The 12,482-nt window shown below is 44.3% G+C and overlaps 1 non-coding gene and 1 pseudogene across 1 annotated transcript; both read left to right on the top strand.

Moving 5' to 3' along the window:
• The first annotated feature begins 622 nt into the window (after positions 1–622).
• Positions 623–801, top strand: LOC118878978 (5.8S ribosomal RNA). Its single transcript, XR_005015480.2, has one exon. It is a non-coding gene; the product is annotated as a 5.8S ribosomal RNA (ribosomal RNA).
• Positions 802–1,206: 405 nt separating this feature from the next.
• Positions 1,207–3,975, top strand: LOC118879300 (large subunit ribosomal RNA; annotated as a pseudogene).
• Positions 3,976–12,482: the final 8,507 nt, after the last annotated feature.

Here is a 12,482-nt window from a genome sequence, read left to right as displayed (position 1 = left end):
ATAACATTATTATAGTAATACAAATAAAATATTAAATTGCCAAAAATATGATCTATATATATATAGATCAAATACAATTTCGAAAAAGCAAGTCGAAATATAATAATTGTAATAAGAAATATATAATATATAAATATATTATTGCAATAAATAAGAGAAATAAATAAGCAAGAAAGCAAAAGCAAAACAAATAACAAATTCGAACAAGCAAATCGAAATTATTTGATATTATTATTATATTGTATATTAAATGCAATTAATAAAACACTGTGTGTATATGGACCATAATATACACGCGTTGCGATATGTATTGTTCATCTCAGTTATGCGCATACATTGGATAATGCAACAACCTAAAATGTACAATGTTGTACCTGATTAATACAGGTTAATGTTTTATATAAATTTCAATATATATCGCTAAAAAGTATTTAATACCGTAAATGCCATTAAAAAAATACTTGATATATTATTGGTTATATGAAACTAAGACATTTCGCAGCATTCGTTTTAGGTATAAAAATAAATTTATTGAAGGAATTGATATATGCCAGTAAAATGGTGTATTTTTAATTTCTTTCAATAAAAACATATATGACAAAATTAACAAACCAATATATAAAACTCTAAGCGGTGGATCACTCGGCTCATGGGTCGATGAAGAACGCAGCAAACTGTGCGTCATCGTGTGAACTGCAGGACACATGAACATCGACATTTTGAACGCATATCGCAGTCCATGCTGTTATGTACTTTAATTAATTTTATAGTGCTGCTTGGACTACATATGGTTGAGGGTTGTAAGACTATGCTAATTAAGTTGTTTATACAAATTTTATAATGAAATTTTATAAGCATATGGTATATTATTGGATAATAATAATTTAATTATTTTATTCATAATATTAACAAATATATGAAAAACATTATCTCACATTAGTAAATTAATTTGAATGTGAAAAACGAAGAGAAATATTTTCTTTTTCAATCAAATAATACTGAGAAATGTCTAGCATAAAAAATTTATCTAGAATTGTCTCTTATTAACGATTAGAAAATAGAAAGCCGTTGACTATATTATTATTCTTCGTTGATTCGTTAGACCAAACAAATGCCATACAAATATATATATATATAAATATAACGAATTTAATAAAATGTTTTATCATTATATATAAAGAATTAATTGCAAATAAAAGTTATACACAACCTCAACTCATATGGGACTACCCCCTGAATTTAAGCATATTAATTAGGGGAGGAAAAGAAACTAACCAGGATTTTCTTAGTAGCGGCGAGCGAAAAGAAATCAGTTCAGCACTAAGTCACTTTGTCTATATGGCAAATGTGAGATGCAGTGTATGGAGCGTCAATATTCTAGTATGAGAAATTAACGATTTAAGTCCTTCTTAAATGAGGCCATTTACCCATAGAGGGTGCCAGGCCCGTATAACGTTAATGATTACTAGATGATGTTTCCAAAGAGTCGTGTTGCTTGATAGTGCAGCACTAAGTGGGTGGTAAACTCCATCTAAAACTAAATATAACCATGAGACCGATAGTAAACAAGTACCGTGAGGGAAAGTTGAAAAGAACTCTGAATAGAGAGTTAAACAGTACGTGAAACTGCTTAGAGGTTAAGCCCGATGAACCTGAATATCCGTTATGGAAAATTCATCATTAAAATTGTAATATTTAAACAATATTATGATAATAGTGTGCATTTTTTCCATATAAGGACATTGTAATCTATTAGCATACAAAATTTATCATAAAATATAACTTATAGTTTATTCAAATTAATTTGCTTGCATTTTAACACAGAATAAATGTTATTAATTTGATAAAGTGCTGATAGATTTATATGAATACAGTGCGTTAATTTTTCGGAATTATATAATGGCATAATTATCATTGATTTTTGTGTTTATTATATGCACTTGTATGATTAACAATGCGAAAGATTCAGGATACCTTCGGGACCCGTCTTGAAACACGGACCAAGGAGTCTAACATATGTGCAAGTTATTGGGATATAAACCTAATAGCGTAATTAACTTGACTAATAATGGGATTAGTTTTTTAACTATTTATAGCTAATTAACACAATCCCGGGGCGTTCTATATAGTTATGTATAATGATATTTATATTATTTATGCCTCTAACTGGAACGTACCTTGAGCATATATGCTGTGACCCGAAAGATGGTGAACTATACTTGATCAGGTTGAAGTCAGGGGAAACCCTGATGGAAGACCGAAACAGTTCTGACGTGCAAATCGATTGTCAGAATTGAGTATAGGGGCGAAAGACCAATCGAACCATCTAGTAGCTGGTTCCTTCCGAAGTTTCCCTCAGGATAGCTGGTGCATTTTAATGTTATATAAAATAATCTTATCTGGTAAAGCGAATGATTAGAGGCCTTAGGGTCGAAACGATCTTAACCTATTCTCAAACTTTAAATGGGTAAGAACCTTAACTTTCTTGATATGAAGTTCAAGGTTATGATATAATGTGCCCAGTGGGCCACTTTTGGTAAGCAGAACTGGCGCTGTGGGATGAACCAAACGTAATGTTACGGTGCCCAAATTAACAACTCATGCAGATACCATGAAAGGCGTTGGTTGCTTAAAACAGCAGGACGGTGATCATGGAAGTCGAAATCCGCTAAGGAGTGTGTAACAACTCACCTGCCGAAGCAACTAGCCCTTAAAATGGATGGCGCTTAAGTTGTATACCTATACATTACCGCTAAAGTAGATGATTTATATTACTTGTGATATAAATTTTGAAACTTTAGTGAGTAGGAAGGTACAATGGTATGCGTAGAAGTGTTTGGCGCAAGCCTGCATGGAGCTGCCATTGGTACAGATCTTGGTGGTAGTAGCAAATAATCGAATGAGACCTTGGAGGACTGAAGTGGAGAAGGGTTTCGTGTGAACAGTGGTTGATCACGAGTTAGTCGGTCCTAAGTTCAAGGCGAAAGCCGAAAATTTTCAAGTAAAACACAAATGCCATACAAATATATTATATTATATAAATCAAGCTAATTAATATACTTGAATAATTTTGAACGAAAGGGAATACGGTTCCAATTCCGTAACCTGTTGAGTATCCGTTTGTTATTAAATATGGGCCTCGTGCTCATCCTGGCAACAGGAACGACCATAAAGAAGCCGTCGAGAGATATCGGAAGAGTTTTCTTTTCTGTTTTATAGCCGTACTACCATGGAAGTCTTTCGCAGAGAGATATGGTAGATGGGCTAGAAGAGCATGACATATACTGTTGTGTCGATATTTTCTCCTCGGACCTTGAAAATTTATGGTGGGGACACGCAAACTTCTCAACAGGCCGTACCAATATCCGCAGCTGGTCTCCAAGGTGAAGAGTCTCTAGTCGATAGAATAATGTAGGTAAGGGAAGTCGGCAAATTAGATCCGTAACTTCGGGATAAGGATTGGCTCTGAAGATTGAGATAGTCGGGCTTGATTGGGAAACAATAACATGGTTTATGTGCTCGTTCTGGGTAAATAGAGTGTCTGGCATTTATGTTGGTCACTTGTTCCCCGGATAGTTTAGTTACGTAGCCAATTGTGGAACTTTCTTGCTAAAATTTTTAAGAATACTAATTGGGTTAAACCAATTAGTTCTTATTAATTATAACGATTATCAATTAACAATCAATTCAGAACTGGCACGGACTTGGGGAATCCGACTGTCTAATTAAAACAAAGCATTGTGATGGCCCTAGCGGGTGTTGACACAATGTGATTTCTGCCCAGTGCTCTGAATGTCAAAGTGAAGAAATTCAAGTAAGCGCGGGTCAACGGCGGGAGTAACTATGACTCTCTTAAGGTAGCCAAATGCCTCGTCATCTAATTAGTGACGCGCATGAATGGATTAACGAGATTCCTACTGTCCCTATCTACTCACATCTGTCAACTGGCAGTGTAAGGAGAGATTTAAGTATCGTACCTGATTATTTTGCTCTGTTCGAAAATTCGTTTTTTCGCGTTTCCTCAAAAGTTAAATTGGCGGAAGTGGTGTCAGAGTCCGTGGTTTGGCTACGCGGTCGAGGAGTGTTGGTCGCGTGATCATACATACGTCGGAGGCGGCGGAATACGCGTTTTCCTTTTGTGAACAATTGAAAGCATTTTTGGTAATTTATTTTGTTTGAAAAATTTGAATCGAGCTGAAAAGGCTACTTGGCCTTAACAAAAACTGGGTGAGTGTATTTTTGAGTCCTATTTTTAACACCACCAAAGAGATGTCGGAGGGGGTTGACTCGATGAGCGAGGGCGAGATGCGCGCCAATGGGAAGCGCAGCCAAGCTAAGGAGCGAGAGAACCCGAAAGCTAAGTTGATTGCGCTCGACGCGGAATCGTGGGCCAATATTGTTGACACGGACAAGGACTGGGACGTGCCAGAAGAGGATCGCCCCTCATCATCTGCATCGTCCGCGAAGGGGGCTAAGGCGAAAAATGTTGCACCCGGAGAAAAGAAGCGCTCAAAAGGACGTTCTAGGGCGTCATCGAAGGAGGCATCGCGCGCTAAAGAGGTGCAGACTATCAAGACCGCCGCTGACACTGCCGCTGCCGCAGCCGCTGCCCCCGCCGTTGACGCTGCCGCTGCCCCCGCCGCTGACGCTGCCGCTGCTGCTGCCGCAGCCGCTGCCGCTGCCGTCGCCCCTGCAGCTGGCGCTGCCGGTGCCGCTGCCGCTGCTGCCGATAAGGAAGGGACCTTCGTGGCACCTGCCAGACTGAAAAGATCCTTCTTGGACAGAGAGTGGGGGGGAATCGGTGCCGTTGCTGCCGAGATGGGCGACATCCGTGCGGATATTATGAGGATGTCCCGCGCAGCAAGCCCTACCGTGGGCATCAAGACGCAATTATTGGCAAACCGCTACGAGGAGCTCGTCGGAGCCCTGATGATCCGGATTGGAGTTCTTGAGGATCGCCTGAAGTGGCAGACACCGGTCGCCTCGGCCGCCTCATATGCAGCCACCGCTACTAGAGGCGCACACCCAGTCGCCTCACCTGCTGCCCCTGTTGCCCCCCTTGCCCCCGTAGCCGCACCGCGAAAGATCCGGGAGACATGGTCGGCGGTCGTCGCGTGCGACGACCCGGCCTTGTCAGGGAAGCAGATCGCGGAGAAGATCCGCAAGGAGGTAGCGCCCGCTCTGGGCGTAAGAGTGCACGAGGTGCGTGAGCTGAAGCGGGGCGGCGCGATCATTCGCACGCCTTCGCAGGCGGAGATGACGAAAGTCGTTGCCTCCGCAAAGTTCGCTGAGGTGGGCCTAAAGGTGTCGAAGAACACCGCTGCAAAGCCACGTGTGACGGTCCAGGATGTGGACACCTCCGTGGGACCCGACGAGTTTATGATGGAGCTCAGGGAGAAGAATTTCGAGGAGATGAGCCTGAAGGAGTTCCAGAAGGCGGTGGTCCTGGCGACTAAGCCCTGGTCAGCTGCTGACGGCGCCACAATTAATGTGACGTTGGAGGTCGATGACCAGGCGCTGGCCGTTCTCGAAGGCGGGAGGGTGTACGTCAAGTGGTTTTCTTACCGCTGTCGCTCTCAGGTGCGCACCTACGCCTGCCACCGATGCCTCGGATTTGACCACAAGGTCAGCGAGTGCAGATATCCCCGAGAGAAACAGGTCTGCCGCCAGTGCGGACAGAACGACCACGTCGCGGCGAAGTGCAGAAATGCGGTGGACTGCCGCAACTGCCGTCACAAGGGTATGCCCTCGGGGCATTATATGCTTTCGGGTGGCTGCCCGATATACGGCGCGCTGCTAGCCAGGGTGCAAGCTAAACATTAATAATGTTTAGCTTCATCCAAGCGAATTGTGGTCGAGGCCGTTGCGCTGTCATCGAGCTTGCCAAGCAGATGAGAGATGCTGGCCACCTGTTCGCACTAGTCCAGGAGCCCTATGTGGACGCGGGCAAGCGACTAACTGGACTGCCTGGAGGAATGAGGATCTTCGCCGATAGGAGGAAAAAAGCTGCCATCATCGTTGACGACCCATCTGCCATCTGCATGCCCATCGATGCTTTGACGACGGACTACGGAGTGTGCGTGAGTGTCACGGGAAGATATGGCACCATCTTTCTGGCCTCCGTATACTGCCAGCATCTAGCTGCTCTGGAGCCCTATACTGACTACCTGGATACGGTTCTGCTATTAGCTAGCAGAACACCGACAATCCTCGGACTTGACGCCAACGCAGTTTCCCCTATGTGGTTCAGCAAATCCCCAGACAACTCTGGAGACCGCCTGAGTCGCGAACGGGGACAGCTCATGAACGAGTGGATTATTGCAAGCGGTGCCAGTGTGCTGAATACGGCCAGCCAGGTGTTCACGTTCGATAATCACCGCTCCAGAAGTGATATCGACGTGACCTTCGTCAACGAAGCAGCGCGAGTATGGGCAACATACGATTGGAGAGTTGACTTCTGGGAGCTGAGTGACCACAACATCATTACTGTTGAGGTTACTCCAGATCCGAGCAGTACCGTTGAGAGCCTAGCTCCGGTACCGCAATGGAAGCTCTCCAATGCAAGTTGGCGAAGATTCAGTGTAGAGTTAAGGAGTGCAGCACAAAGCCTTGAGGAACTGGAGGAATCGCCGTTGGACGACCATGTGTCTGCCCTTCGCTCCATCGTACATGAAGTGTGCGACAGGGTGATAGGGCGCAGGATACCTGCAGCAAGGGGAAACGTAATATGGTGGAATCCTGAGCTGAGTACCAAGCGCCAAGAGGTCCGGAGACTGAGGCGTAGGCTGCAGGCAGCTCGCCGGAGTGGCACCGACGATGCTGAGCAACTTGCCGCTGGACTGAGATTTGCCTCAGGCCAGTACAAGAAGCTTATCTTGACGACAAAGGAGCAAAACTGGCGGGACTTCGTGGGACGGCACAATGATGATCCATGGGGGCACGTATACCGAATATGCCGAGGCCGGAAGAAGACAACCGATCTCGGATGTCTCCGGTCGAACGGCGCGCTTTCCGTAAAGTGGCACGACTGCGCAAATATGCTCCTCCGCAACTTCTTCCCTGTTGCGGAGTCGACAGCACGAGATGACTTACCCCCTGGTGCCCCACCGATCCTCGAAGCCTTCGAGGTGGCTACCAGCGTCGCAAAGCTGAGAAGCCGGCGATCGCCGGGTATGGATGGCATCACGGGCGGTATTGTCAAGGAGGTATGGCGTGCCATCCCCCAGCACCTGACGAAGCTGTACTCTCGGTGCCTCTCGGAAGGATACTTTCCGGCCGAGTGGAAGCACCCGAGAGTGATACCGCTGTTAAAGGGGCCAGACAAGGACAGGAGCGATCCTGCCTCTTATCGTGGCATATGCCTTTTGCCAGTGTTCGGGAAGACGCTGGAAGGAATCATGGTGAATCGACTGAAGGATGTGCTACCGGATGGCTGCAGATGGCAATTCGGATTCAGGCCTGGACGCTGTGTGGAGGATGCGTGGATGCACGCCAAAAACACCGTCGCCAACAGCCGCGAGAGGAGAGTCCTTGGAATCTTTGTCGACTTCAAGGGAGCTTTCGACAACGTGGAGTGGAGTGCGGTGCTGGATCGGCTTGTCGAAATAGGCTGTCGAGAAATCGACTTGTGGAAAAGCTATTTCTCCGGCCGGAGCGCAAGCATCATCAGCAGGTATGAAGCGGCCACAGTTGCGGTTACACGTGGCTGCCCGCAAGGGTCTGTCAGTGGTCCATTTATTTGGAACCTACTGATGGATGTGCTGCTTCATCGCTTGGAGCCACATTGTGCTCTGAGCGCGTTTGCAGATGATCTTCTGCTTTTCGTCGATGGGAATTCCCGTGCCGATCTGGAGCGGAAGGGCGAGCAGTTAATGGACATCGTGGGAGCCTGGGGAGCTGAGGTTGGAGTGAGTGTGTCAACCAGCAAGACGGCAATAATGTTGCTGAAAGGACAGCTTTCACGCACGAGGAGACCGACGGTACGGTTTGCTGGAGCAAGCCTGCCTTACGTCACCAAATACCGGTACCTTGGCATCTTAGTTGGCGAGCGGTTGAGCTTTCTCCCGCATATCTCTGCTCTCAGAGATCGGCTGGCTGGAGTTGCCGGAGGACTAGCGCGGGTGCTTCGAGTCGATTGGGGGCTCAGCTCCCGTGCTAAGAGGACGATTTACAGCGGACTCATGGTTCCCTGTGCACTCTTTGGTGCCTCGGTCTGGTACAAGGCGGTGAGTAGGGGCAGGTCCCTTAAACTCCTCACCTCGTGCCAGAGGTCCATCCTTTTAGGATGCCTACCGGTATGCCGCACAGTGTCCACGGTGGCACTGCAGGTGCTTGCTGGTGCTCCTCCAATGGATCTGGATGCTCACAGGATCGCCGTGAAGTTCAAGCTGAGGAAGGATGTCCCCCTGGATGAGAGCGACTGGCTCCACGGACAGGACCTGTCCGTGTTGGACTGGAAAGCTAAGATGGCGCTGCTAGACGAACGTCTGCTAAATGAGTGGCAAATCAGATGGGATCGCGCGGAACACGGCTCCGTGACTCGCGAGTTTTTCCCAGAGGCAGCGTTCATCTACAACAGGAAAGACTTTGTCTTTACCCTCAAAGCCGGATTCTTGCTGACAGGACACGGGTCGATGAACGCATTTCTGCAAGGCAGGACCCTCAGCACCACGACCGCATGCTCGTGTGGCGTGGCAAGAGAGGACTGGCGCCACATACTGTGTGAATGCCGCCTGTATAACGATCTGCGGGACCTGGATGCCCTCGGAGTCGTTCAAGACCATGGAAGATGGATCGTCGCGGGAGTAGTCGAGACCCCAGAACGGATGCGTCTCCTAGGAGTTTTTGCCGATGCTGCCTTCTCGAGGCGAAGGATGGATGCGATGAGGGATGAACCACAGGCGCCGGGACGTTAGTCCCTCCCCTCTTTTGCCGTGTGGTAGCGGCGAAGAATACTGCCACAGCCTGCCATAGCTTGTCGTAGGAGGCGACTAATATGGCAATGGTTGCCCCATCCGAGCTTGTCGGAGCTGAAGGGGTGAGGCTCACCGAGCCTGTAATTTCGGTACCACGGGTTGAGCAGCTCCAAGACTGCTCATTGAGGTTGGCCCCCTTGTGGGAGTATCGTGGTGGCTGTGGTTGACACCTATATCGCGGGTAGAGTCCTCGGGCTCGACGTGGATGTTGCGTAATACAACTCGGGTGCTGTGACCCATAGAACGGTAGAGATTTTAGATAGATCTCGCCCCTACGCAAGGGGGAGTGCTTGCCCGACAAGTAAGTACTCGAATTGCTACTGGGGTGGTTGCTATGTACATAGCTATAGCTGCTAGTCCAGGGCGTTGGTTTGGCGCTGAACCTAGACCCGTGCATTATATACTCACTTGTGGGTATATTAGAATGCCGTGGTTGTAATCCCTTCATTGTGGAACACGCCACGTAAAATAAGTTCGGAGGGATCCGAGACACACCTGTCCCTATCTACTATCTAGCGAAACCACAGCCAAGGGAACGGGCTTGGAATAATTAGCGGGGAAAGAAGACCCTTTTGAGCTTGACTCTAATCTGGCAGTGTAAGGAGACATAAGAGGTGTAGAATAAGTGGGAGATATTAGACTTCGGTTTGGTATCGCCAATGAAATACCACTACTCTTATTGTTTCCTTACTTACTTGATTAAATGGAACGTGTATCATTTCCTAGCCATTATACGGATATATTTATTATATCTTATGGTATTGGGTTTTGATGCAAGCTTCTTGATCAAAGTATCACGAGTTTGTTATATAATCGCAAACAAATTCTTTAATAAAACGGTGCATTTATGTATTTTTGATTTGAAAATTTGGTATAACTCCAATTACTCAGGTATGATCCAATTCAAGGACATTGCCAGGTAGGGAGTTTGACTGGGGCGGTACATCTCTCAAATAATAACGGAGGTGTCCCAAGGCCAGCTCAGTGCGGACAGAAACCACACATAGAGCAAAAGGGCAAATGCTGACTTGATCTCGGTGTTCAGTACACACAGGGACAGCAAAAGCTCGGCCTATCGATCCTTTTGGTTTAAAGAGTTTTTAACAAGAGGTGTCAGAAAAGTTACCATAGGGATAACTGGCTTGTGGCGGCCAAGCGTTCATAGCGACGTCGCTTTTTGATCCTTCGATGTCGGCTCTTCCTATCATTGTGAAGCAAAATTCACCAAGCGTTGGATTGTTCACCCATGCAAGGGAACGTGAGCTGGGTTTAGACCGTCGTGAGACAGGTTAGTTTTACCCTACTAATGACAAAACGTTGTTGCGACAGCATTCCTGCGTAGTACGAGAGGAACCGCAGGTACGGACCAATGGCACAATACTTGTTCGAGCGAACAGTGGTATGACGCTACGTCCGTTGGATTATGCCTGAACGCCTCTAAGGTCGTATCCGTGCTGGACTGCAATGATAAATAAGGGGCAATTTGCATTGTATGGCTTCTAAACCATTTAAAGTTTATAATTTACTTTATAAACGACAATGGATGTGATGCCAATGTAATTTGTAACATAGTAAATTGGGAGGATCTTTGATCACCTGATGCCGCGCTAGTTACATATAAAAGCATTATTTAATACAATGACAAAGCCTAGAATCAATTGTAAACGACTTTTGTAACAGGCAAGGTGTTGTAAGTGGTTGAGCAGCTGCCATACTGCGATCCACTGAAGCTTATCCTTTGCTTGATGATTCGATAATAAAGATGTTGCAAGCGGCATAATAATTTATGCTTGCTTGCAACGGCGCGCCACTTTGTGGTTAGCAAAAGGTCTAGTAATATAAGAGACCTATAAAAAAATCAATATATTATTATAAATAAATATTGAACAAACAAAATGCATCGTCATCTTTATTAGTGACGCGATGATAAAGTGGCAAACATATTCCATGTATAAATATTCCTATGGTATTTTGATAATGCAAGTAAAGAGGACATATATAAAAGTAAGTATATGTTCCTCCAATGGTAGCAGCGGTTGGTTGGTTGGTGTCTGCTCCTCTTATTGTTCAAAACTTATGTTATGGTAGCAAGTCTGTATCGTCATATTATTAGTGACGCGAAAAATTAGTGGCAAACAATATTCGATGTATAAATATTCCTATGGTATTAATATTCAAATGAAGAGACCATTTAAATAAAGAGGACATATATAAAAGTAAGTATATGTTCCTCCAATGGTAGCAGCGGTTGGTTGGTTGGTGTCTGCTCCTCTTATTGTTCAAAACTTATGTTATGGTAGCAAGTCTGTATCGTCATATTATAAGTGACGCGAAAAATTAATGGCAAACATATTCGATGTATATAAATATTCCTATGGTATTCAAATTCAAGTAAAGAGACCATTAAAGTACAGAGAGAGGCCATATAATAAGTAAGTATATGTTCCTCCAATGGTAGCAGTGGTTGGTTGGTTGGTTGGTTGGCGGCTGCTCCTCTTATTGTTCAAAACTTATGTTATGGTAGCAAGTCTGTATCGTCATATTATAAGTGACGCGAAAAATTAGTGGCAAACATATTCGATGTATAAATATTCCTATGGTATTGAAATTCAAATAAAGAGACCATTAAAATAAAGAGGACATATATAAAAGTAAGTAATGGTAGCGGCGGTTGGTTGGTTGGCGGCTGCTCTTATTGTTCAAAACTTATGTTATCAATATGAGTTTGGCAATACAATAAAGAAGACCAATCTAATCCATATAAGACTAAATGGATTATATGGATATGCTTAGGAAACCCATATATTAATAAAAAAAAATTTATGTATAGAAAATTATACATATATGTATTTATATAAATGAATCGTATGGATATGGCTTATAGTAGATATAATACCTTTAAGGCATATTAATGTATAATATAGTAAATATATATACGTTGAAATATAAATGCATTTTTATATATATGGCAGCATATAAGTGTCATATGAAAAATAATAGAGTTTACCCATATATCACTGAAATGAGATATATAAACCTAGTGAGGGGCGGCACTAGTGAATGAATCGTATAGATATGGCTTACAGGTATAATACCTATATGTCATAATATGGTTTAATATTATAAATATACATTTAAATATGAATGAATTGTATAGATATGGCTTTTAAATGCCATATGCATAAGAATAAATAGAATGATTAACACTTATATCACTGAAATAAGATATAAAAACCTAGTGAAGGGTGGCACTAGTACTGTAAACATGATTTTGGCAGAGCTCGGGGTAAAAAACTACTATAGGGAGGTGGTCGTTGGCGGGCCCCTCCTCGTATTGGTCAAAACCTATGTTATACATATGAGGTTGTCAATACTATAAAGAACGCCAAGCATATCCATATAAATGTATGGATATGCATACAAATCCATACAAAAGTGAAAAAAAAATAATGTATTGAAAAATATACATATATTTATATAAGTGAATCGTATGGATATGTCTTATAG

This window comes from Drosophila suzukii, chromosome Y (assembly GCF_043229965.1).
Source record: "Drosophila suzukii chromosome Y, CBGP_Dsuzu_IsoJpt1.0, whole genome shotgun sequence".
Taxonomy (NCBI): domain Eukaryota; kingdom Metazoa; phylum Arthropoda; class Insecta; order Diptera; family Drosophilidae; genus Drosophila; species Drosophila suzukii.
This window is presented reverse-complemented; position numbering and strand designations above follow the sequence as displayed.